The following is a 27269-nucleotide window of genomic DNA, read 5'->3' as shown; positions in this document are numbered from 1 at the left end:
GCATGGGAGTAGTGGCAAGATGTTGGGGACAGAGCTGTGTATGCTACTTGGCCTGCCCTGCATCTGTAAGTGCAGTGAAGGATACTGTCCCTGTATTGAAGTAAGACTCAAAACTGCCAGTCAAGTCAGTTTCTGTCCACAGGGGTAGAGGAACAGCATCTTGTCCTTCTCAGGCAGCAGAATGTCTTAGGCCGGCCCTGTCAGGTTCTAGACTGGATCAAGCTACTCTTGCCGAGTGCTTGTTATTTTATTTTTTTTAACTTTAGGACCAACACAGAAAGGAATAATGCAAGTAGATTTTTTAAAAAATCATCATCATCACCATCGTCAAGGCAAACAGAGGTTGTTCATGGGCTGCCCTATGATTCAGATGTTCCAGCCTGTGGATAAACAAAGCTGCGAAATAAAGGTCATTTTAATCAGGCATCACGTGAAAATTACCTGAGGGCAAATAAATGTTCAGGGAAGTTTTTAACGTGTGATTTTACTGTATTTTTGGTTTTTATGGAAGCCGCCCAGAGTGGCTGGGAAGGCCCAGCCAGATGGGCGGGATATAAATAATAAATTATTATTATTATTATTATTATTATTATTATTATTATTATTATTATAAATGCAAGTATCAGATTCTTATCAGATCCCTGGGATAATAATAGCCGCGTCACTGGGGAGAGTCTGTTAGTGTTGGCCCACTGGGTCATATAACAATGCAAACACTCCCGTTGGCTTCCCACTGCTGTGACCCGCCCATCTGCTTCTCTCTGGCCATATGTCAGAGAACTATCAAAGACTACAAACATCTGAGTTTTATGCATCTGAATGTTCTTCAGTTTTCATTGAAGCTTCATAGAAATGCTGCTGCTCTGAAATTCTTCTTTCATAAAAGGGCTTTTTGTACTTTTAAGTTGAGTGTTAACATTCTAGTATTGATATTATTAGGAGTTGTATTTGCATAGTGTTGCTGTAATGGCTTGTAGCTGAGCCCAGGAAAGTTCGCCCAATGCACCATTATCACTTTATTGTGATAATTTTTAAGTCACATCTTGGGGAGAGAAAACAGATGGAAGTGTGTGTGCATTTAGTAGCAGCACTAATATGAAGCTCATAGTAAAAAACTAAATGGTTTCAGTATCAAAAATATCATAAAAGATTAAAATGTTTTCCAAGGAAACAGAAAATGTATGAATCAAAAATTAAAAAAAATAAAAATACCTCTGGACTCTCTATTCTAGAGCTAAAATTTAAAGCAAGCCATTCTCTGGAGCATATTGTGAACAGGCAGTTTTACAAGTTGTAACGGAGCCACACAAAAGTAGTAGATGGAAAGACAATCTTTGTTGGGCTATAAATGCAGTGTGTAGTTACATTGTATTTAAGATAACTCTGTTAAAGTTCAAATTCAGATTTCACGCATTCACACAAGTACCCCAAATAAGTTTCTTTAAAGGCAAATCTAAAGCTTCATGTAGGAGTTATTTTGCTCATTCGGTTCATTGTGCGCTCAATGTTATAAGTCCCATGTACTTTTATGCACGCATCTAGAGCAGGGGTGAAGAATTTACCACCCGCCTGATATTGTTGGACTACAAATCCCGTCATCCCTCACCACTGGCCTTGCTGGCTGGGGCTGATGGGAGCTGGAGTCCAACAATATCAGGAGGCAGGTAAAGGTAAAGGGACCCCTGACCATTAGGTCCAGTCATGGCTGACTCTGGGGTTGCGGCTCTCATCTCGCTTTATTGGCCAAGAGAGCCAGCGTACAGCTTCCGGGTCATGTGGCCAGCATGACTAAGCCACTTCTGGCGAACCAGAGCAGCGCACGGAAACGCTGTTTACCTTCCCGCCGGAGCGGTACCTATTTATCTACTTGCTTTGACGTGCTTTTGAACTGCTAGGTTGGCAGGAGCAGGGACCGAGCAACAGGAGCTCACCCCATCGCGGGGATTCAAACCGCCGACCTTCTGATCAGCAAGTCCTAGGCTCTGTGGTTTAACCCACAGCGCCACCCTCATCCCTCCATATCAGGAGGTACACAGGCTTAAATGGACTAGTGACCCATCAATTTTATCCCTCCCTCTAACTGTGAGTTAAAATGTTAACCTCACTGAAGTGGTATGTAATACAGTGCCAACTTCTTCAGTTAAGAGAATGTGTGTGTACAAGTTTTGGTCCCAAATAAATGCAGCTTTCCAAACCTTTGAAACTCACCCATGCTGTTCCTCCCGGTAAAAGTATTCTGCTGCCTTACTTTCCAGCTTCTTATATCTGGCTGAGTTCTCTTTGGGTACCCAGTCGGCCAGGATACAGTAGAAGACCTCTAGAATCTTTCCTTATGAATCCATTCTCTTTTTAACTAGTACAAGCATCCTTTCATATTTAAATCTCAGAGCCTATTTATAGTTTCCAATAGTCTTAATGTGAGTTCAGCCCACCAAGGGGAAATCTGGACAGCAGTAAATACTTGAAGGTTCAGCTGAATTACCTTTCAGAGGGAAAAAGCCATTATTATGGTACACTGCAATCTAATTTATCCGAATGCACTAAATTGGAGCAGGGGAAGAGAGGGGAGCAGAAAATCAGATATTCGGATGTGTGTTACAGTGAAACAGGCTTATATGGTGGTGGGAGATGCAAAACAGATTCAGGTACTTTTGCTAGAGCTGAAAAAAAATGTTGCACACCTTTGAGATTCATCAAAACTTCAGAATTCAGTTTCAGCTTTTTGAATTTCAAGAACAACCTCATTTCAAAATTTCACAGTTCCTATTTCATTCTGGGGCCCTTAGAAGCAAATGTTCCTGGTGTCTGTGTTCCCCAGGTCCCCTTCCCTTCTGCACCCCAATGCCACTGTTCTCATGATTTCTGTCCCCCACCCTGCTGAAGGGTAAAAGTTAAAAAGTGCAAATCCTGGCTGTACTGTAGGCACCACTTCACTCTCTAATACATTCATTGGAACCCACATTATTATTAGGGCCATGGGAGGGTGAAGGGGTGAAGCATATGCTGCCCAGATGACAAGACCCCACTCTTGGCCTCACTGATGTCGTCCAAAGGAAAGCAGAGCAATACATTTGGCACCAGCTTGGCTGCAGGAGTTGCTGGAAGGAGGGGTACAAGGCGCCATCCAGCTACCTCGAAGACTTCACTACAGATTTGTGTAGGGTTTACTTCTTAGTCTCTTCTTTTCCCAAAGACATCCCAACAAGACAGTGGAGGTTTAGGACCAGATTTTTCCTTCTCTAGATAGGCTACTTTCCCAGGTTGACAAGCTCCATCTGCCCCTCACTTCCCTATACAGTATGTGCAGAAACCTCCTTCTTGACTGTTGGACTCACAATCTGCTAGACCCTGTCTTTGCATGCAGGGGAAGTCCCTAACTCAGTGTGTGTGTGTGTGTGTGTGTGTGTGTGTGCGCGCGTGTGTGTGTGTATCCCAAAGATGGTTCAATTTGTATGAAATACAGCTGGGTTCTGTGGATTTTATTCAGGCACTGTAATATTTACTCTTGACTCCCTGAATGGCTTAGGACTGTTGGTTTACCCAGCACACTTTGCCCTGGGATCGCCACTGGTGCTCACTGGTGGCAGTTCTCCAAGTTCTCTGGCAAATATATCTCTCAGCTTGGTTATCTAAGGTTATCTTGAACTAGGGAGGGCAAGAATTGATCATGGGATGTAAAGCAGGAATAGGGAGCTGGAGATGCTGCAGATATTGTTCCACCACAGCTCCCTTCATTCATGAATGTTGGCCATGCTGGCTGGGGCTGATGGGAGATGGGATCCAACAACACACGGAGAGTCACAGGTTCCTCATCCCTGATGCAAAGCATATGATCTACCACTGAGTTGTATTTTCTGCCCTTGAGTTGACTGGATTTTTATTGAAGGTCTGTTCTTGGTTGTGATTAACCCAATCAAATGGGTGGGGTACAAATAATAATAAATTGTTTGTTGTTACTGACTACACAAAGGGTGGAAAGTGGAGTCCATGGTAAAAATCAGAGATATTTGTTATTGCTGGCATGAATAGGTTCCATTTTCAAGATCAGCAATTTGGGGATGTTTGCCTTCTACAGCCTTATGAAGTTTTAAAGCAGCTGTTCACACATCTCTACGGATTTTCTGCGGATGGGTGGCAACAGCTATTCTTTGGGACTGATTAGTTTGTTTAGTTCTCTCTCTCTCCCTATACTAACTCGTTAAAAAAAATCATCAGGATCAGTAGTGTGTTCTTTCTGATACAGTTACTCTCTGATACAGAATGGCTGTGAAATCTGTAAGGCCTGGGGAGACGAAATCACTGTTGCTGCTCTTCAGTGATCTCTGTACTACCACCACTCCAGTCTATGTGTATGTATCTGCCTGCCTGTCTTTGTGTGCACATGTGCAAACGGATCTCAACAGAAGGTTTTGACCTTACAGCTCTCGGAGGGTTGGCCAACACCAAATGTGGCCCTCAGGCCCCAAAAAGTTAACCATCCCTTTTGTATATGGTTTTGTTTTGTTTGTTTATCATTCATTTTACCAAATATCAGTGCAATCTTATACAAATCTTTTCTGACACAAGTCCAGTTGAGCTCAATAGGACATACTCCCTGGTAAAAAAGGAGTATAGGATTTCAGCCTTTTCCATTGTTCAGTCAGCCACATTTCTGGCTCCAAGAACATACCACTGACAGCTGCATAATTCGGATTAATTCTTTTTATGAAGTTGTGTAATCTCATTTTACAATCAAGAGGTTGCACTTCCCCTATTTCCTATGACTAATGTATTCTACTTTAGAATGTTGGTTTTACTTATTGGATCCAACCTTTCTTTGAAGGAACTCAGGGCAATACTCAGGGATAATTCACAGGATTATCTTGTTTTTTCCTCACTCTACAAGGAGCCTATGAGGTGGGTTCAGCTGAGGGATAGTGGCTGGTTAAACAGCCTCCTGCTTCTACAGTGCTTGAACTGTATTCATTTTTAAAAAGAATTTGTTCTAATTCAAGTTCACCTTGTTCAAAAAGGAACTAGCTCAGTTCGTGTTCATCCTAATGAAGCTTGTAGTTCATAGAAAGTTCATCCTTGGCAAAAAAATAAAGTAAAGTAAAAAAAAATAAACCAGCATGTTCTTCATTCTTTCATTCATTCAATTTATATTCCACTTTATTTCAAAGTAGTCATGGATGGCAAACACTCACTAAAACTATATAATTAAAAACAGTTTTTTTAAAAAAAACTGTAATAAACCACTGTGCTGAAGTACTGTATAGGGTACAAAAGTAAATCAGGGGCCACCACCAAGTGGTAATATGTCTGCCAGACAGAATGTGAACAGATGATGTTTTCCCCTGGTGGCAAGGAGAAACAGATACAAGACACTATTTTAAATTTCCCATGTCCCCCTGCTGTTGTGTCATTGTGGGAATTTTAAATAGCAGTTCCTCAACACACCTGTGTGAGGCCAGTGGGACCTCAGAAGCTGACCAAAGCATGGGGTGCTGATCTCAGAACTGGTTTGAACCCGGGCCAACCAACATTCTATCCACTGAAGGTGCAGGTGCCAGGTTTAAAGCATGACCGCATAGTTACAAAATGGAGGAAGAATGACGGGCTTAAACCTATGAAGCTCACTTCTCTGGGTTTCATATGTAACTTCATGTTACAAAATCAGCAGGTACATTATACACCCACTTGCTGCATACTATTGTGCTTTCTGAAATGCATGTACCTAGAGATAAGGCCAATCATTAGCAGTGGGTGCGTGGGTGGGGTCACACGCTCTAAAAATTTGAACCCTTCTCACCCATTAAAGCATCTACATGTTGTACACATGGCAAACCTGCTTCTTTTGTAACGTTGAAATGGCTGATACAGTAATGTATTTCCCCCAGAAAATCAGACTAAGGGGTCATGGTGGATAGAGCGTCAAACTAGGACGTGAGCAACCAGGATTCGAATCTCCACTTGGCCATGAAGCTCACTGGGTGACTTTGGGCCAGTCACTGCCTCTTAGCCTAACTTACCTCATAGGGTTGTTGTAGGGGGTGAAATGAAGACGGGGAGAATCATGCATGCCACCTTGAGCTCCTTGGAAAAAATGGTGGGACTAATAAAATGTAATGTAACGTAATCCAAGATTTCTTCTCTTACCTTGTACTATTTATGTTTCAAAAAGGTTGCAGGAAGCAGTAGTAAAGTGTGTGGGTATGCACACGAGCTTGTGTATTTAAATCTGCAAGCTTGATTCCAGGAATAGGCACATTTAACACAGCACAGGCTCTGTTCAAATGCAGAATTTCTGAATACACAAAAGAAACTCTATTGGCTCAAGCCAAGAGAAGATGCAAGCTTGAGCTCGCTCAGAGCTGAGTAATGCTATCTTGTCAATAGGAATTGCCTTGAGTCTCTATCTGTTTGGCCACGCTAACTAATGATCATTTAACTGTACTGTCAGTTCTGTTTAAATTTGAGTGTTGCCAGTTGCTTCCTTCGCCCGGCCAGCCAATGAGAGCTGGGCAAGTCATTCATGCATGCTGCTGCCCCAGTGGCTCTGAGCCTATAGCAGCCCAGTTTAATAGGGCATTCAGAGCTCATTAGCAAGGAAACACATCAGGAGTGACCGCTCCAGTACCACACGTTGCAACTAATAGCCTCGCTGAACAGAATCGTTTCTGTTTCTGCTCACTTGTTGTTGAGTCCTTTCTGTGTCAACAAGTGGTCATGTCGGCAGGAGCCCGGCCATTCTGCCCAACAGTTTTATCCGTTGCTCTCCCGAGCCAGACTTGTGTCCTCCTTCATTGTTCGGCCTACAATGGAGCATGAGCAATCACAAAGGCTTCACAGCCATTCATCATCAGCTCACAGATTCGCCCGAGCAATATTGCCTGCCAAACGCTCAGGCCATCGTTTTGGCACAGTGAGCGAGTGAGTGAATGAATACCCATGAAATACAAATAGTTTCACAACTTGCACTTTTTTGTATGTGTGGCTCCGATGGCATGACAAGGAGGGACAGGGGCACAAGGAAGCTCTGGCTGGAAAAGGGAAGATTCAGGAGGAGAGAGGGAAGCAACTTGGAAAAGGAAAAGGAGAGGCAAAGCTATTGGAGGTGGAACGCACATTGTGGGCCAAAATAAACTTGAATTGATTTCTTTTTATGACAGGTGCCATTGAGCCAGAGCTTAGCACTGTGAAATATCACTAATTTAAACAGGCATTTAACTCTCTGCCACAGAAACCAGCTGGATCTCAAACTGTTGGCTTGAATTCTGTTAGGGCTGCGATCCAATTAACAGGAATCTTAAGAGGCCACTCCTAAACATGTTTACTTAGACATCAGTACTAATACTCTCAGGTACATATGCATAGGATCGCAACAGTAGCCTATTACTCATATGAATTTTAGTCAATTGGTAGCACAATCCTATTTGTGTGCACTCGGAAGTCTCACTATGTTCAGTCGGGCTAACTTCCTGGTAAGTGTGTTTAGGATTGTAGCCTAAATCTGCACACAGTCACAAATAAATTGCAGTATTGCTGGAAGAAGAAAGCATACTTTGTTTTTCAATTAAGCACATGTTCTTTGAAGCACCACACACACACACACACAAATTAATCGGGGAGGGGAGACATTTTCATGTTAATAAACAGTTTTGTAATAAATTAATTTAGGCCGCAGTCCTACCCAATGCCCTGATGGGCTCTCTCTGTGGGGAAAAGTAATATTGAGCCCTTCCATCCTATTCTGTATTTTAAAAACTATTTCCCTCCCACTGGAAATGAGGAGAGTGGACTGTGCCAGTACCAGAGCTGGTGCAGTTTCCTCCCTGATCTGGGGCTGTATCAGGGGAATGGGAAGACATTAACATTGTTGGATCCAACCTTCACTCTTGTACACTCTTGGCATGTTCCTTGGCAGCTCTAGCCACTGTCAGAAAGGGAAATGCAATGGCATAGGTTGTTGGGTCTATTGACTAAAAGCTGGAACCCTACAATTTATTGGTTTGGACCCAGATTTCCTGTGAGTAGAGTGATACTCATGGGACACTTCTTCTAGAGGAATGAGGGAAGGAATTTCATTTTAATTCAAATTGGGTCATGGCTGCACATGATAATGATAATGAAGGAGAGCCCGCAACCTCCTGAAGGAATCTGTTCCACTGTTGAACAGCTCTTGCTGTCAGAAAGTTCTTCCTGCTGTTTAGTTGGAATCTCCTTTCTTGTAACTTGAAGCCATTGGTTCCAGTCCTACCCTCCAGAGCAGAAGAAAACAAACTTACTCCATCTTCTGTGTGGCAGTTCTTTAGATAGTTGAAGATGGACTGCAAGAAGATCAAACCTCTCCATTCTTAAGGAAATCATCCCTGAGTGCTCACTGGAAGGGCAAATCCTGAAGCTGAGGCTTTAATACTTTGGCCACCTCATGAGAAGATAAGACTCCCTGGAAAAGACCCTGATGTTGGGAAAGATGGAGGGCACAAGGAGAAGGGGACACCAGAGGACAAGATGGTTGGACAGTGTTCTCGAAGCTACCAACATGAGTTTGACCAAACTGCGGGAGGCAGTGGAAGACAGGAGTGCCTGGCGTGCTCTGGTCCATGGGGTCATGAGGAGTCGGACACGACTAAACAAGAACAACAATCATATATCCTCTCAGTTGCTTTATGTGGGCTAGCTTACCAGAAATGGGCAGAAATTGATTTTGTTTTATCGAGGAATTTAATCTTACCAAGTATACTAGTAGCTTTTAAAACTGAGACATAGTTTTGCTATCTAGAGGAGAAGTAAGGTGATGATCCTATATATACTTGCTTGGAAGTAAGCCTCACTGAATTCATGTGGGACTTACTTCTGAGTTAGACATGCATAATGTTGCATTACATATCTAAGAGAAATTAAGTGCTTGACTTAACTACTCATTTATCCCTACTAGTTGGGGTGACATCTGGGAACTTGATTCCATCATGCCCACATTGACAGCCATTTCAGCTGAACTAGTGAAACATGCTACACAATGTGAAGAATATGTGTCAACAAAAGAAAAACCTACAAGAAAATAAAGTCATGCTCAGAGCTCTGGCCATTGTTGACTAGCCCACATTTCATAGGCGAGTTAGCTAAAGAATAGCTGTCTCTTGTTCGTCAATCTGCCATTTAACCACAGCATATGGTTTTTGTCTTGGGATCATGCAACATGTCACAAAGGAACAGACAGTGGACAGTTACTAGGGAGTCTTTGTATGCTTTGGAGGGCAAAGGAAGATGGTATTTTAATAGATTTCCCTAGAGACCTCTTAGAGCAGTAATCTAATTGCTGAAATCAAATTTGGGACCCTGATCACAAATCATTACCTTGTCTTTTAGCCATCTATCTTTCTGTTGTTCAAACAAATAACATGCATATAGACATCCATTAGTGTTGTTCCTTTCAGGATATGTGTGTGTGCTTAACCAGCGACTCCTGCTAATGATGGGTGAGTGACCAATTGTTTAAAAATGGGGGGGGGGGGGAAGCAAGTTTGCTTGCACTTCCTAAAACACCAATACCAATGCTGTTTGATTGTTCCGCTTACTGAGGGTAAAAAATGCATGCATTTGCATGACATTTGCATCCTGATACTTTCTGCAGCTTTAGGTGCCATGACATGAGCAAAGGCTTGCAATTTGTCTCTCATTCCAGAAATTCTGCCATGTTGGCCATTTCAAAACTTTAATTGGTTGTGATGATCAGGATGCCTCCAGAGAATGGTGGGTTCAGGCATTTCCTCAGGACCCAAGACTGGCAAAGGGCCAATTTCCCCAGCAGTGGCACCATTTCTACTTACATGAAGCATGACTGCATGCTACATGAGACTGCATGAAATAAATCTCATGCATGCTCCTCTTCTAGGTTAATACACCCACTGAGGCACCTGGAGGGTTGCATTTGGTCCCTGGAGTTATAAAAATGCAATACAAAAAATTAGAATCTAGCAGCTTTTATGCAGGTCTGTGTCCTCTTTTGTGGTCAATCATTTCCTCTCTTTGAGAGCGGTGTAAGAGTCTACCCTAGGTCCAGGGAGGTTGGCATCTAGAGAGTTTTCTATTTTGCCTACTTCCATATTGCACCTAGCTTCTTCTGCGATTGGGCCAAACATTTATTTTAAAAGATGACCCTGAAGTATTTGGTATGTCTTAATCCGAAAGTGCTTTTTTTTAATTCAAAGAAGAAGAAGACAAGGCCGTAACCACTGGTATGTCTTTCACCTATTAAACCAAAGAAAATACATATTTGTATTAGAAGTGTAAAGATTGTGGTTCTGACTTTGTGCATGCTTGGGGGGGGGGTTGATTTCAGAGTATTGGAAACAAGTTGTAAAGGAGATTTATAAGATTACAAATTATTGCTTGCCTACAGGTTCACTGACTTTACAGCTTTGTCTGTTTAGAGATGTGAAACCTAATGGGTAATGTATTGATTGCAGCTGGAATGTTTCTAATGAGGAACTGGAAAAAGAAAGAAAGAAAAAGTGCTGTTGTAGCTTGACTGTCTAGTGAAATGTGTGTGCAGGTGTTGCCTGGAGGAAGCAGATTAGATCCATTTCAGCCTGATTTCAGACCAGGTTTTAGCACTCAAGCAGCCTTGGTCACTCTGATTTATGACCTTTATCAGGAAAGAGACAGGAGGAGTGTGACCCTGTTTATTTTCCTTGATCTCTCACTGGCACACAGTATGCTGATGGCACACAGCTCTCCTCTTTCTCCATTCAGGAGAGGCCGTTAAGCTGTTGGACTGGTGCCTGGAATCAGTATTGGGCTGGATAGGGGCTAATAAAATGAGGCTGAATCCTAATAAAACAGAGGTTCTGTGGCTGGTTGGTTCCCATGTCCAGGAATTAGATGGGCCACCTGTTCTGGGAAGGGTTGCACTCCTCCAAAGGAACAGGTTCCTAGTCTGAGAGTAGTCCTGGATTCCAAAATGTCACTGGAGTTCCAAATGGCTTTTGTGGCAAAGAATGCTTCTGTCCAGCTTAGGCTGGTTCACCAATTATATCTGTTCCTTGGACTGGGATAAGCTGCCCTCAGCTGTCCATGCAGTAGCCTCTTGGGCTACTGCAATGGGCTCTTGTGGGTCCATGCTTGAAGATGTCCTAGCCACAGCTGGTGCAGTATGCAGCTGCCATACTAGTTGGGTGAGTGGGTCAGCAATGGGACCATGTGTCACAGGTTCTGAGAGCACTGTACTAGTTGTCAGTGAGCTATGAGACCCACTTCAAGGTGTTAGTATTAGCATACAAAGCCCTAAATGGAATGGGACCTACCGGTAAATACTTAAAACAGCATCTCAACCAGTACCCCAGCCCCTACAATTGGCAGGGGAGGTCCTGTTGATGTCCCTGACCTGTGGCAGAGCCTTCACAGTAGTGGTTCCCCAATTACAGAACGCCCTCCCTGTTGAGGTGTGTCTGTCTCCCTCATTATCAACATTTAGGAGAAATTTTAAAACATTCCTGTTTACCCAGGCATTCTGTCAACCTTCAGATAATTAGCTGAGAGGATATGTGACTGTTTTTAAATGTTCTTAATTTTTGAAAATGTTTCAAATGCATTGTGTTTTGGGGAGGAAGGGTGTGAAAGGTACTTGATGAATAGTATTAATAATCATATTAGATTACTCGTATAAGGCAACCCCTGATTTGTGCAGGGGTTGCATTTTGGGTCATCATGCGCAATGGCAGAGTGCACATAAACCTGCTCCACCCCCTTATGTCCCCACCCTAATCTGCCCCCCCCCCTTTCCAGCCAGTTTTGGGTCGACGCAATGTGCATGGTCCCCCAGCCACACATCAGTTGGATCCACGTACATCGGTCATTGCCTGTAAAATTAAAAGGCTTTGACCTCACTTGCTTACTCACTCACTCACTCACTCACTCACTCACTCACCAGAGGTATCAGATTTGTTAGAGTAGATGTAGGAGCCTTTGCCCCCCTGATATTCCTAAACTACAACTTCCCATCAGCTCCAGAAAGCATAACCAATGGCCAGAGATTATGAGAGTTGTAGTTCAGGTGTCACCTGGAAAGCTACAAGTTCCTCACACCTGAACCAGAGCACTTAGCATTTAGAACCTGCACAGGCCAAAGCACACCAGTTACTGGAAAAACAGTTATTTCCTGGCCACCCAAAAGACTGGAATTTGGCATACACCTCGCCCACAATATACTGACAGTTTAAAAGGAAGATGCTCATATACCGCCCCCCCAAATGGTTGTCTGAAGTTTTTCCATTTAGCTTTGCTACCATAAGCCAGGAAGCTAAATTTATTATAGAAACCAGAAGCGGCCCTGCAATAATCTGAAAGGGAGACTTCTGGAAGTCTGTGCCCTCAAAATAGTGGAGTAAAAGGTATTTTCAGGCCAACAGAAATTTTAAATTTAGCATGCACATGTTTCAAGATGCACTGATTAGTAGGAACATCTGATATTGAGGGTTTGTTTTTTTGAAATCTAAAGGATAAGAAGGTTTACTTTGTAATGGGGGCCCAGCATTCCAGCACAGGGCAAGTATGGTAATGGTTTCCTGCTTGGAATCTTCTGTCACCTCTGCTTTATACAATCATTGCCTTCAGAAGCAGTGGAAAAGTCAAATAAACAAACAGATAATATTTTTTGTCTTTCGAAAGTTGTAGTTTCTTAAAGGGAGGACTGCTAAAGCAGAGATATTGCCTTATTATTGATCTTCGTAACTCACTAATGGAATTGTTTTAGGCTGAAGGGCAGGGTAAAAACAAAATCTTCAAAAATATCTAATTAGCAGAGGTGAATATGGCATTACAGGTTTTCTTAATGAATCAGGCTCAATTTTTCTTCAGCTTGGTGAACTGTTGTTGAAGTCATGAGGGGTGTCTATGTGTGTTATATAATTAAAATGTCTCTTTGTACCACGTAGCTTCTATGCCTTCATACTGAGCTGCGGCATTTAGTTTCCAATACTGCCTTTCCCTTAACATTGAAGTGTTGTAGGGTGGGAGGCAGGGGGAATGAAAGCTGAAACTCTCCCAGTTTTATTGTGAGCCTGATTTTAGAGCTAATAAAAGCCTACATCTTTGGTTGGTGAAGAAGACTTGTAGGCTATAGGAGTGGTAGTTGTGGAATTTTTTGATCTTCAAATTAGAGTGCTTTTTAATCAACCTTTTTTTAAAAAAAGCTTTTCATTTGCCTTTCTAATTTTTCTTCTTCGTTGCAGTTAAATCCAGTGAAATTGTATATCCTTTTATTACCATGCCAGATACGCTAACATGAAATGGGCAATGGGTGCAGTAAATCAGAGAGGATTTACTGTCATCTCTGCGGAAGTGTTTGTTCTTGTATCTTTTCTTTCATATTTTTTTTTAAAGTGGTGTTGAGCACAGGGCCAGGAAGGGGGTGGGGGGGTGGGGAGACGACTTCACAGTGGAGTAAACCTGAGACATAAATTCAAGAGCCAGACAGTTGAATGAACAGGATAATCGGGGTATTTTTGACAGGTGCGGGCAGCCTGCCTATAGCTGGCATATAATCATTACCATTTTAATAAGGCTCTAATAGGGGGGCTGATAATTCAATGGGGTGTGAAGATCCTAATTCAACTCCCAATCCCACATGAATGTGCTAGAATTTGTGGCCTTTGTTTTCTTCCTTTGTACCCCTGAATGCCAATAATTACTGGCTATAGATTAAAAAAAAAAAAATTCTTAGAACTGGAAGCTAAATTAGCTCTCCTAATGCTGCAGAAGAATGTCAATACTCATATTTTTTAAAAAAGAAGCAAGTGGGGTTTTTGTGTGTGTTGAGTTTGTGTGTGTGTGTGTGTGTGTGTGTGTGTGTGTGTGTGTGTGTGTTTAGTACACTTGTTGGTGCTGCAAAGGTTCTACAGCTGAAGAGGGTTAGCTTAGCGCATGAATAATACAACCACTGTTTCTAAAAACCATCAGGGGCTCCCTTTTCTTCCACCGGCAAATGTTATACATGCATCAAAGTGGTTGAATTGTATAATAGTCTATGTCTTGTAAAAAATGCAACTTCAGATGTCCCCAAATGCTGCATTGTTTGGCCAGTATTTATTTAACAGTCATTCATAGGGAGTTGCTGGTCCTCTGAACTTCACAGCTAATAAATATGTGTCAAAAAGTAGTGGCGCAAACTTTATTTGGGCAGTAGTCAGCCATGTGTATGAAGCAACTTTAAAAAATAAATGTTTGCAAAAGATACTCTTACCATCAAAATATTGCGTTAAATCATTGGAGGGCAACTGTATTTCACTGCCAAAATGCCTGCCATTGTGACAGATGGTGTGCATGCAAAGAAGCTTGTATATTACAAGGTGCTCTAAAGGGGTACAATGCATTTTTTAAATTTCTTTATTGTGTTTAAAGCACTAAAATCCTGCTTTTTAACCTCAGGGGCCCCGTGAATAACATAAAATAACCATCGTAAAATACAATGCAACTAAGAAAGTACTGTAATACGGGCTCACCCACAATTTTTCTTGACCCAGATTTTGATCGTTTTGTGTACTGATTCATTCCAAGGGGTCCAATAGCTTTCCTCAATCTTGCCCACTGAATTGAAGATCGGTTAAGCAAAATCTCATTTCAGATTTTCTGCACATCTGATAAGATCCGCTTCAGTTGGTAAGATCAGATTTTTGCAAAGCACAACCACAGAACAACGAGAAAGGTTTAACGACCTGGGGAAATTAATTGGTTAATAGGCTAATAGAAAAGAGATGGTGCCAGACAAATCTCCCTAGGAAGAGAATATTCCACAAATGGGGCACCCCCAGAGAGGAGGCCCTATCGCCAGTTAGTGCCTAGCTTTGTTTGGTGGAGGCAATCAGATGAAGATCTTAACCAGTGAGCGAGACTTCCTATGGGAGAAAGCAACCCTTCAGATCCGCCCCCCAGATTTGCCTCTCTTCTGTGGGAGCCCTGTCTCGGGGGAAGGGAGCTTTGCCTTGACTTTAATAATGTCCCCAAATGCAACACTTTACCTTTTCCCATGGGAGAAAGTGAAGGGTTGCATGTGTGACAGTTGTGGAACAGGGGCTAAAACTTTTCTTTCTGCCTTTTGACCCCAGCAGCAATCCCAGTTATGGAGAATTAAAGCTTTTCCATATAGCCTAGAAGACTGTTCATTGGTCATGCTAGAGTGTGACTAAAGATTCAAAACAGGGCACTCAGCTACACAGCTGCAAATAAAATGTTTTAAATGTGTTGTAAATTGCAATATGCACATGTGACACTAGATGGCGATAGTGAGCTATGCAAAATTCAATGTATTTTTCAAAACGTTCAGTGTTTTTATAGGTGTGTAGATTCCACCTGGGAGGAGGGGGAGGATACCACTGGGGACTCTGAAGCAAAAAGGAATTACTGACAGGGCAATGAAGTTCACCAGTTGCTGTGACTATGGAAGAAAAGAGAAACAATTCTGTCCCTCCAAGGTTTGGTTATGACCTCAAAAGGGGAACTATCATTTGGCAAAATGATTGTGTTCCTTCACATGCTGTCGTTGCAGTGCTGGAAGGTATCCATATGGCTTTATTTATTTATAAGTTTTCCCCTGTTCAAAGGCAAAGGACATTGAATTGCAATACAGGTATAATACTTACTTTCCATCATTATTAAAAAAAAGAACATGCTTCTGGACTTGGCATAACTGGGGAAGCCTGGATGGCAGCAAGGGCTGGGGCTCTTTTTACCAGCTTTGGCTGATACAGCATATGTGATCATATTTAGAGATAATGGACGTTGCCATGGTTAACCACAAAGCCCTCACTTCCAGGTTAGACTACTGTAAATCACTGTACATGGGGCTGCCTTTGAAAGCGGCTTGAAAACTTTGAATAGCTATCTCACACACTCAATCTATGCTATCAGAAGTGAATCGTGCTGAGTTCAATGGCGTTTACAGCCAAATAAATGTGTATAGTATATCAGCCTTAAAGCTTTGTCAGAACTAGCACCATCCCCCCCAGATGTGGTTTACCAGAATCATGCTGTTTTGTTTTTCCTCCACTCACATCTATGATCCTCCAACCCACGTTTCAGCTGAACCCAGAGCTAGAAGCAGTGAAATAACCTTTAAAGAAGCTATTCTTAACATTTTCAGCCCTGCCAGCTGGCCATAAGTCACACCATAATAGCTCCTCTTACTATAAGTGAGGTTTTACCCTACAGAGGTTCTGAGAAGATGCCAAACTTTTAAATAATTATCCTAACTGTGCAAGATCTTTGAAAGTTTGCCCATCCATTGCAATAAGCCCTTCCTTTTCCCAAAGAAAGATGCATGGAGATAGTGTGAAATTTCCCTTTGGCCCTGTATATGCCATTGTATATGCCATTTTGGAGAGAGAGAGAGAGAGAGAGAGAGAGAGAGAGAGAGAGAGAGAGATGTTCAAGTGATGTGATCACACCAAACATGAATCTATGCTGAGAGAGACCATTGGTCTGTCTGTGTTGTGTTTGGTTACCTGGGTTTCATTCATTGTGAATATGCTAGTATTGAACCTGAGATCTTATGCAGACCAGGCATGTGCTCTACTGCTGACAGGTTGTCTTTTTGTGGTGTATGCAACAGACTCTGCTGAACTTGCATTTGCTCCACCACAACTTAGTTGACTTCCCACACTGAGTCAGCACCCTCCATATTTTCAACACCATTTGGGTTGTGCTTCCCATTCACTGCTCCTTTCACTTTGTGCTCTTTGGTTATGTGAATGCCTGTGTTAGAGTGGGATCCCATGCACATCATGCCAGCATATAGCAAATACTATTGCTTCTTTGTAGCTCATAGAAATAAAGCCCAGTGGTGTAGCTACATTTGGGGGGCCATGAAGCTTGAACTATTATGGGGGCCCTCTTCTCAAGCAGCAACAAGGTCTGGGTAACCAATGTTACCTTCTTCAGTGGGATTGCTCCATGACAGATCAGCACATTTAAAAAATCAACTACTACATCTCAGTTTTTGATTAAAATTGCTGTACTGGATTATCTAACATGTCGAAGTCACTGATGTGAACAAACATTTCCTAGGTCTTACAGTTTTCAAGTTATTGGGGGGGTATCAATTAGGGAAATGTTGCATGAATAAAGTCGCTTCCGGGGTCCCTCTGGGATTAGGGGCCTTGAAGCTGAAGCTTCATTTGTTTTACTGTAGATCCACCCCTGAGAAAGGCTATGAGCCTTGGCGCTTGGAATGCATGGCTGTAGCTAAAGTGGTTATGGCTAACACCTGCAGGCCATGTTATTGGTTGCCATAGTTGTAATCTATAGGTTATGAACTTTGACGCACAGTTATTAGTTAATATTCAGCCAAATGCTCATGTTTTGTGGTCACAGTGTTGCATTGTTGCAGTGAGGTCCTTGCAATTGTTCATACACATAAAGGTAAAGGTAAAGGGACCCCTGACCATTTGGTCCAGTCATGACCGACTCTGGGGTTGCGGCGCTCATCTCGCTTTATTGCCGAGGGAGCCGGCGTACAGCTTCCGGGTCATGTGGCCAGCATGACTAAGCCGCTTCTGGCGAACCAGATCAGCACACGGATTCGCCGTTTACCTTCCCGCTGGAGCGGTACCTATTTATCTACTTGCACTTTGATGTGCTTTCGAACTGCTAAGTGGGCAGGAGCTGGGACCGAACAACGGGAGCTCACCCTGTTGCAGGGATTCGAACCGCCGACCTTCTGATCGGCAAGTCCTAGGCTCTGGGGTTTAACCACCCGCGTCCCTTTTGTTCATACACATAGGGCTGTGCATATGCCCCACTCCTCTGTTTGGCCCCTCTCAATACCACCTCCCCATTTTTCTATGAGGCTTTTTAGTTAAATGTCTGGCAACTTTGGTACATAATAGCTCCATTTTTCCATAACATCATCATCATCATCATCATCCACATACCCAGGATTGGTTCCAGATGTTGTGAACTATGACATCCATCATCCATCCATTGGCTGTGCTGGCAGAGTCTTGTGGGAGTTGGAAGATAGAACCCCTAGGTTATGCCAAGATAAATTTGTTACATCTTTTAGTTATTCTTTGTTTTAATCCTATGACACTTGTTTTGAAGTAAGCCCTATTGAATAATGTGGGGCTCACTTCTACAGAAGAAAGCATAGGTCTGATCTGTTAGTCTTGCAGCAATGCTCTGGTCAAATTTCAGCATGGCAGATGCGACAGGTGTGTTTTTCCCACTGCTGCATCACTATGTTATAAAAGCTTCACCTGCTGAATATTTACATGAACAGGAGCCTGACCAGTTGCTTCGATCTTATCTGCTTTTTGCTGTGCACTTTGCTATATATGAACCATAGAATCATAGAATTGTAGGGTTGGAAGGGACCACGAGGGTGATCTAGACCAAACCCCTGCTATGCAGGAATCTTGTACCCAACATGGCACTCAAACTCACTACCCTGAGCTTAAGAGTCACATGCTCTACCAACTGAGCTATCCCAAAGTATAACAGCTTCAGAGTAAGGACTGAAGCTTTCACCAACTTGTGAAAGAATAACAAAATGACATATTGGGACAAAGGGAGATGGGCTCGATCCTAACACCATTTGTTTATGTGCTTTTGAATTCCGTAGAATTTACTTCTGCAAACACAGGTATTTAGACCAAATAATTATGCCAAAAGTTTGGTGGCCACTGCAAATGCAAAGTGCATCAAAGCTAATAATTCTTCATTGTTTGCAATATTACTAGACGTGCCCTCCGTTTGATGAGTTTAGCTTATATACAGAACCAATTCACCTTGAAGACTGGCAAAACGGTCATATCAGCCGCGGAAAGTAGAACTGAAAGATGTGCTTTATCTGTGTTGTCCTTTGTAATTATGCTGCTGAATAAGAGAAGTATTATCACACCAGGGTCAGTGCCAGAGGATTACCCAAAGTTTTTTAAATGGGATGCTAAAGTGGTACAAACAGGTGCACAGACAAAGAGCAAAAGGGAGAAGAGGGGGGGAATGAGCGAAAGAAAGCCCTTCCACTTTCAACCACACAGTAAAATTAATGGTTTCTGTAAATGAATGGCATGGTTAGATTACCATTGAACTTGTAAAATTAGAGGAAGGAGTCAGATTCTTCATTACACTCCTATTTTAATTTAAGCAAAAGCGGCCAACCTTAATTGTGCTTTACCTCAAAAAAAATCTTTTCACTGGCATAATTTTGCAGCAGGCAAAGTGACTCCTTCAAATAATGGTGCTTTCTTAAATCTGTTTGTTCCCTTTTCAAACTGTATCCTGCTTGCTGGGAGTACTCTTTGAATTAACCACGTGTGCAGAAAGAAAAGAGAACCAGGACGGCGGGGATTTCTAATACGTGATTTGAGCGGGCTGGGGTGGGAGAGAAAACTTTTTTTAAAAAAATATTAAGAGTGTAGTAGTATATGCTGAAGCATGATCTTAATTTTCTTAATTTATTTCATCCTTTTTGGGAGAGGGCAACAAGTTTCTAAAACATTGCTCCCTTCCCTTAACAACTTAAGAATACTAAATTCATACATCTACGTGATAGAGATTTAAACTATGGAACTGATGCTACAGAGTAGACTTTTAGACATCTAGCGAGCATTATACGAGCATTATACGAGTTCAGTCAGAGAGAGATTACTTTTTTAAGGGGCTGCAAGGGGAGGACATGCTTTTATACTTGTTGGCTCAGAATCAGTTCAATTGCACTCTCTAACAGTGGTGCAGTTTGGTAGTTTCTAGACTCCAGACTTCAATTCTGGCCTTATGGGCCCCCTCTTTAGATAATTAATGCACATTTCCACATTGCTTCACTTGAAAATATGGTAAGCCAAGCCTTGTTGTGTTTGAAGGCCTGTGGTGGCTAAGTGCTGCCCACCTGAGAAATAGGTGAGTGGCCATTTCTACCTCATCCCTCTCAGTTTGAAAACCTGTATCTCCAGCACAACCTCATCTCTCATCAGTGAGGCAGCAAACCATTTCTCACTTTGTTACTTGAATGCAAAATGGCTCTTTCAAAAGTCTCGTTTCCACTTGGTATAGTGTTCCTCAAAACTTGTCAAGCACAATATCACATTTGGATCCCACCTCCCACAGTTAGTGAAAAGGCATTAAACAAATCACCAGTTCGGAGCCCTGCAAGATTCAATAAAAGGGCTACCTTCCTTTTATCAATCTTCTTCACAGCTCTACTAGCTTTCATGACCAGGTCATACTGCCGCTTAAATCTCCAATTGTCTGCAGCATGGCTGGTAAGATCTAACACATCTGGGACTCTAAACTGTTCCATCTTTCTTCTTCCCAGTCTTTCAGGCTTCACAGTAACCCTGTGGATCACTACCGCACTCCTTGTACTATGTGTTTCCCCCTGTATTGGTGAAGAAAGATGGAAACTTGTATGCTAACAACAAATCTTTTATCTTGTTTTAACATAGAAGCATAGCTGTCAACGTTTCCCTTTTTTTAAGGGAAATTCCCTTATTCCGAATAGGATTCCTCACAAGAAAATGGAAAAGTTGACAGCTATGCATAGAAGACCTTCATCATAAGGAAGCTTCTGCTATTTCCCTTTCTACTCTGGCCACAACACTTTGCTCCTTGTTCTTTCTTGGCTAGCTCTTAAAGGAACCTTACTCTCAAACACCCAGCCACCATATAACATCGCTTCACATTTTAACTATATCATTCATTATGAGTGTTTATGTTTTAATGCTCGTGCAACTGACATTTATACTTGCAAACCACTTGTAAATGAAATCATCATCATCATCATCATCATCATCATTCAAGGGAGCAAGAAAGGGTGATCTGGGATTCCCTGACGCAACCCTATGATACAACTGACAGTCATGGGGAAGTTCCAGGAGCATCACCATTGCCCAGAAGCCATCTTTGAAGTCCTAACTAGCTGAACAGAAGGGAGAGTAGGTCACTAGGAAGCAATATTATTAGATGGGCTGTCCCACAGCTGCAAGAAGGATGTTTTCTCACTGCAAATAGGAACTGATCAAGAAAAAGAAATCCTGTGATCCGGGGGTGGGGTGGGGGACATGTGATCCAGATATCAGAGCTTTGGAAAACAGGTTTAGAAAAGGCTTGCATACTTACACACACTAAATGAATATACACACAATTTAAAAAATAAACAATTTGCCGTGGATCTCTGTTTTAAAATATAGTTCCAGAGCTGAGCTGTACCCGGTCCTAATTAGAGACAGTGCCAGAGTTATCAATAAGATATATTTTAATCCATATCAGCGACAAGCTTGTACCCCTGCCGTGCTGGTTTCCTCACAGAGGGAAAACGGGTGACCTCAGCCTTAACCTGGAATGACCAGCTTTTTCATGGGTGAAAGGTCAGATGAAACTCTAGCTATGCTTGACCCTACTTAGCCATGAGATCTTGCACTCTCTTCAGCGTAACAGCCTCATCCATTTCAGTTCCCTGCCGACATACAAAACTGGATCTTGGTAGGGGAGCTGAGAGATGGGGTAATGTGCAACCAGGCATGATCTCCATTTGCCTGTTGCTGTAAGTCTTCACACAGCCAGAACTGAGAGTTGGTTTTCAGAATGGTACACCTCTCATTCTGAAAGGATTAGGTTTTGTGTGTGGCCCGTTTTACCACATTGAGAGTGGATTTGCATGATTTATCTCGATCATATTTTCATCCTACCCCCATTTCCTTTTTTGAGAATCCAGGCTATCTATCTATCTGAGGGTTACTCTTATTTTACCCTTACAACAATGCTGTAAGTTTATTTATTTGGAGGATCTGTGTCTCATTTTGGTTGCAAGAGCCCTGAACATTAGGTTTCATCCATATTCATAGTCTTGGCTCTAATAATTGAAGAATGTGGGTCTACTTTTATTATTTATAATTATTAGTCACTTATGGCGCTGTGGGTTAAAGCCTCAGCGCCTAGGGCTTGCCGATCGAAAGGTCGGCGGTTCGAATCCCTGCAGCGGGGTGCGCTCCCGCTGCTCGGTCCCAGCGCCTGCCAACCTAGCAGTTCGAAAGCACCTCCGGGTGCAAGTAGATAAATAGGGACCGCTTACCAGCGGGAAGGTAAACGGCGTTTCCGTGTGCGGCTCTGGCTCGCCAGAGCAGCGATGTCACGCTGGCCACGTGACCCGGAAGTGTCTCCGGACAGCGCTGGCCCCTGGCCTCTTTAGTGAGATGGGCGCACAACCCCAGAGTCTGTCAAGACTGGCCCATACGGGCAGGGGTACCTTTACCTTTACCTTTAACGGAGTGCTCTAGGTGATGTACAGCAATTTAATCACAAAATTGAAGCACAAATCAAAGAATACAATACAATAGCAAATCAGATAAAATACATCAACATCAAAAACTTCAAATACATGAAAAGGGTTACCATAAACTCATGGGGTTTATAAGGGGTACAATAAACTCATAAAATTTTATATATTTATTCATATCCCATCCTTCAGTAAATAAAGTCCCTTAGAAGGTAGCAGAAATGTATAACCGAAACAACCTACAACAGCCATATATAAATACATAATTTTAAAATTTAAAATATCATAGCCAGCACATTTAAACAGCAGTAAGCCTTGTAAGACCATAAAACACAGTATAATCTGAAATACTTTGCACCACAAATTTACATACTCCAATTACAATCCTTCCACGAAAGTGTCAGAAAACAGGAAAAGCTTGCTATAATTTATGCACAGATGATACACAGATGAGACTTTTTTTGTATTGGATCAGATTGTTGTTACATGTGTGATCTTGGCTGTCTGTTTTCTTGTTTCTTCAGCTTGTAAACTGCCTTGTGTTTAGTAATATAGAAATTAAAAGTGAAATGAAATGTTTTCAAAGCAAAACCCACTTAGAATCTTGTAGGGATTGGATCTCTGAAACTACATCCAGATACGTCTGTTAGAATCATAGAATCATAGAGTTGGAAGAGACCACAAGGGCCATCGAGTCCAACCCCCTGCCAAGCAGGAAACACCATCAGAGCACTCTTGACATATGGTTGTCAAGCCCCTGCTTAAAGACCTCCAAAGAAGGAGACTCCACCACACTCCTTGGCAGCAAATTCCACTGTCGAACAGCTCTTACTGTCAGGAAGTTCTTCCTGGTCTACCAGCTAAACATGGTAAAAAACACTGCGCGTCAGAGACGCTACCTGTGTCTAATGACAGTGACGGATTCAAGAGTACCCCCAAAACAGAACCCTCCCCAGACAGAGAAGCTGCCTGCTGATTCTGTCTTTGTCTTGTCTGGGCTAAGCCTCCATTTGTTGGTCTTCAGCTGACTACAAATATAGGGCTGATATTTTGACACTGTCCAAATATTTACAATGTTGCAATTTCCTTGTCATGCCAATAAAAAAATAAAGTAGAAGAATGTGGAAACCGGGCTTCAGTCAGGTGGCATGTTCAGGAAAGTATAGATCAGCTTTCATTTAGGACTTGGGGACGCAGGTGGCGCTGTGGGTTAAAGCCTCAGCGCCTAGGGCTTGCCGATCGAAAGGTCGGCGGTTCGAATCCCTGCGGCGGGGTGCGCTCCCGCTGCTCGGTCCCAGCGCCTGCCAACCTAGCAGTTCGAAAGCACCTCCGGGTGCAAGTAGATAAATAGGGACCGCTTACCAGCGGGAAGGTAAACGGCGTTTCCGTGTGCGGCTCTGGCTCTGGCTCTGGCCAGAGCAGCGATGTCACGCTGGCCACGTGACCCGGAAGTGTCTCCGGACAGCGCTGGCCCCTGGCCTCTTTAGTGAGATGGGCGCACAACCCCAGAGTCTGTCAAGACTGGCCCGTACGGGCAGGGGTACCTTTACCTTTACCTTTAAGACTGGCGAATTTGTCTCTTTCCCATAATAATTCTTGATTATTTTTACATTCATATCCCATCTTTCCTCCACAAAGCTCCAAGTGGGCTCCCCACTTTTATCTTCAAAACAACCCTGTGAAGTAAATGAGGCTGGCTAGCCCAAGGTCACCCAGTGAGCTTCATGGCCAACTGTGTCCCCTGTGTCCCAGGGCCTAGTCCAACACTCTTACCTGCTACATCTCATTTGATGTAGATAGGTTTGCCTTTAAATGTGGACTTCCCCATCCTTACACACTCCCAAGGGTCCCAGGAATAATCATGTTTACATTCCTTCACACTCTTCCCCTCTTTTCTCCACTGCTTTACAACTTAGCCAGAGCGGGCAAAGTCTGCTTGTGGTTAAAAAGGCAAAGGGACCCCTGACCATTAGGTCCAGTCGTTACCGACTCTGGGGTTGCAGTGCTCATCTTGCTTTATTGGCTGAGGGAGCCTGTGTACAGCTTCTGGGTCATGTGGCCGGCATGACTAAGCCGCTTCTGGCGAACCAGAGCAGCGCACGGAAACACCGTTTACCTTCCCACTGGAGCAGTACCTATTTATCTATTTGCACTTTGATGTGCTTTTGAACTGCTAGGTTGGCAAGAGCAGGGACCGAGCAATGGGAGCTCACCCCGTCGCAGGGATTTGAACCACCGACCTTCTGATGGCAAGTCCTAGGCTCTGTGGTTTAACCCACAGCGCCACCCGCGACTCTGCTTGTGGTTAAAAAAGGTAAAGGTACCCCTGCCCATACGGGCCAGTCTTGACAGACTCTGGGGTTGTGCACCCATCTCACTTAAGAGGCCAGGGGCCAGCACTGTCCGGAGACACTTCCGGGTCACGTGGCCAGCGTGACATCGCTGCTCTGGCGAGCCAGAGCCGCACACGGAAACGCCGTTTACCTTCCCGCTGGTAAGCGGTCCCTATTTATCTACTTGTACCCGGAGGTGCTTTCGAACTGCTAGGTTGGCAGGCGCTGGGACCGAGCAGTGGGAGCGCACCCCGCCGCAGGGATTCGAACCGCCGACCTTTCGATCGGCAAGTCCTAGGCGCTGAGGCTTTAACCCACAGCGCCACCTGCGTCCCCTGCTTGTGGTTACTACATAGTTATTACATGGTGAGGAGGTAAGGAGGATGCAGAGAGAACATTTAGGAGGTGATGGGTAGTCCCATGCATTAGGAAAGCCTATGAGTGGAGCCTAGCAATTGCTCTTGAGATTATGGCTTGGTCTATCCCTCCCTCCCCAGCAGATCTCCACAGCACTAACAGCTCTTAGGAGCCTGGCATCCCAGCTTTAGGACTGGAGGTCTCCATGCCAACTGCCTGCATTCCTGGTCAGCTCTTGGATCCCCCTTGTCAACTCCAGAGCCAAAGGAGATAGTGAACCTGGTGGCGGGAGCTTTAGGGACACCAGTGGAGAGTCTGGCTAGCAGCGTGGAAGGCTAGTCGGGTGGAGGGAGAAGCATGTGGAAGCAATTGCTCAGATCAGGGCCCAGCTGAAGAGCCAGAAAAGGGTGGAATCTCCAGATCTTCTATAAACACTCATTCTGAGCTGAAGCAAGAGTGGGAACTTCAGGTCTACCTGAGCTAGGGAAATAGATTTCTCCAGTTCTCCTCAACCCTGCCCAATGTTAGATTAAGGTGGTTGGGGCCCCTGATGCAATTCCCCAAAGAGGGACCCCTTCCTCCAAAAAGGAACACAATAAATAAGGTCCCACAAAGAGACTAACCAATTTATTGTGGCATAAGCTTATGTGGGCTACAAAAAAATACTCTGAACCTGTGGAATTTCATAACTCTTAGTAGAACACAAGCAAAAACAATTTTTTCAACACATACACACACAAACACACACTAATATATTAATATATATTACTCTAAGCATGTGTACTTAAGTAATCATTGTTTTTGCTCACTTCCTGCCTTGGGCTAGTCACCAACTCGCTGCATATGGCTATTGTGACAATATAAAAATATATAAAAATGAAGTCTAAATGATTACAAAAAGGGACTTAGGGTGCTATTAAACTGGGTTTTATTCAGAGTAGCCCCAGTGAAATAAATGAACATGACTAAGTGAGGCCCATTAATTTCAATGGGTCTGAGTAAACCTTACTGGAATAATAATAATAATAATAATAATAATTAATAATAATAATTTTTTATTTATACCCAGCCCTCCCCAGCCAAGGCCGGGCTCAGAGCGGCTTACAAGCAATAATAAAAACAAGATGAATGATTACAAACTTAAAAACAAAAATAAAATACAACATTAAAATAATGGAACATTAAAATATTAAAATGTAGCCTCATCGCAGGAGGAGAAGGAAAAGAAAGGGGAAAAAAAGAAAAAGAAAAAGAGAGAGGGAGGGAGGGAGGGAGGGAATCAAATTGGCTCCAAGCCAAAGGCCAGGCGGAACAACTCTGTCTTACAGGCCCTGCGGAAAGAAATCAGATCCTGCAGGGCCCTGGTCTCATGAGGCAGAGCGTTCCACCAGGCCGGAGCCAGAGTTGAAAAGGCCCTGGCTCTGGTTGAAGCCAATCTAACTTCCTTAGGGCCCGGGACCACTAGGGTGTTGCTATTTATGGACCTTGAGGCTCTCCGTGGGGCATACCAGGAGAGGCGGTCCCGTAGGTACGAGGGTCCTAGGCCGTGAAGGGCTTTAAAGGTCACCCTTTGAGCTTGTATCATAGGCATCAAATTCTGCTTCCTTAACCAGAGTGTTGCATCTTTATACAGTAAATGGACATATTTTCCTGCCCTCCTCCTGACCATATTAGCACAACTCCAAGGCTTCAACCAAACTTAATCTAGTCCAATTACAGCATGTTTTAGATTTATAAATCCCTCTTGTGTTAAATTGATCTTACTCCCAGATTAGTGTGCCCTGGGGATTGATTCTTAAGGAGTTAGTCTCAGCCTGTAGTCACTGTGGGATTGTGGAAAGCAGTGTGATCTGCTTTCATTTTTTAAATGGATCAATTATTTACTGTTTTACTTTTACAAGTAAAAGTGTTTTTCCTAAGTGCTGAATAAAACAAATAAAAGCTACTCCCATTTTCCAGTGTTTTTCTCCAACAGAAAAAATAACTGAGATAATCAATTGGATTTTAAAATAAAATTTGCATTTTATTAATAAAAATTGAATTGTGTTAAAATTATTTGATTTTATATTTCTCTTTTATAAAATATGCCTCTGTATTCCAGTTGTCTGGAATGAGCCCAGGCATAAGTAGAAATATTTATGGCATTTGGGATTTTGCTCCCATCTTGGCTCCCCACCCCCCCCACAATGGCCTGAATCAAAAAGCAAAAGGTGGGCATCTATATCAGCTGCAATTGAGATCCAGTACATATGCAGGACTTCTCAATTTTTTAAAAAATAAATTGCAGTCTCCTTAGCTGACAGTAAGATAATATGCTTGTACAAAGAGAG

General features: G+C 43.0%; 1 long non-coding RNA gene across 2 annotated transcripts in view; it reads left to right on the top strand.

The window, feature by feature from the left end:
• LOC307225331 overlaps positions 1–27269 on the top strand; it is a 146740-nt gene that overhangs the window by 98548 nt on the left and 20923 nt on the right. The window lies entirely within an intron of this gene.

The sequence above is a fragment of the Podarcis cretensis genome, assembly GCF_951804945.1.
Source record: "Podarcis cretensis genome assembly, chromosome: 10".
NCBI lineage: Eukaryota > Metazoa > Chordata > Lepidosauria > Squamata > Lacertidae > Podarcis > Podarcis cretensis.
The sequence above is the reverse complement of the archived record's forward strand: the minus strand, read 5'-3'. Positions and strand labels throughout refer to the sequence as shown.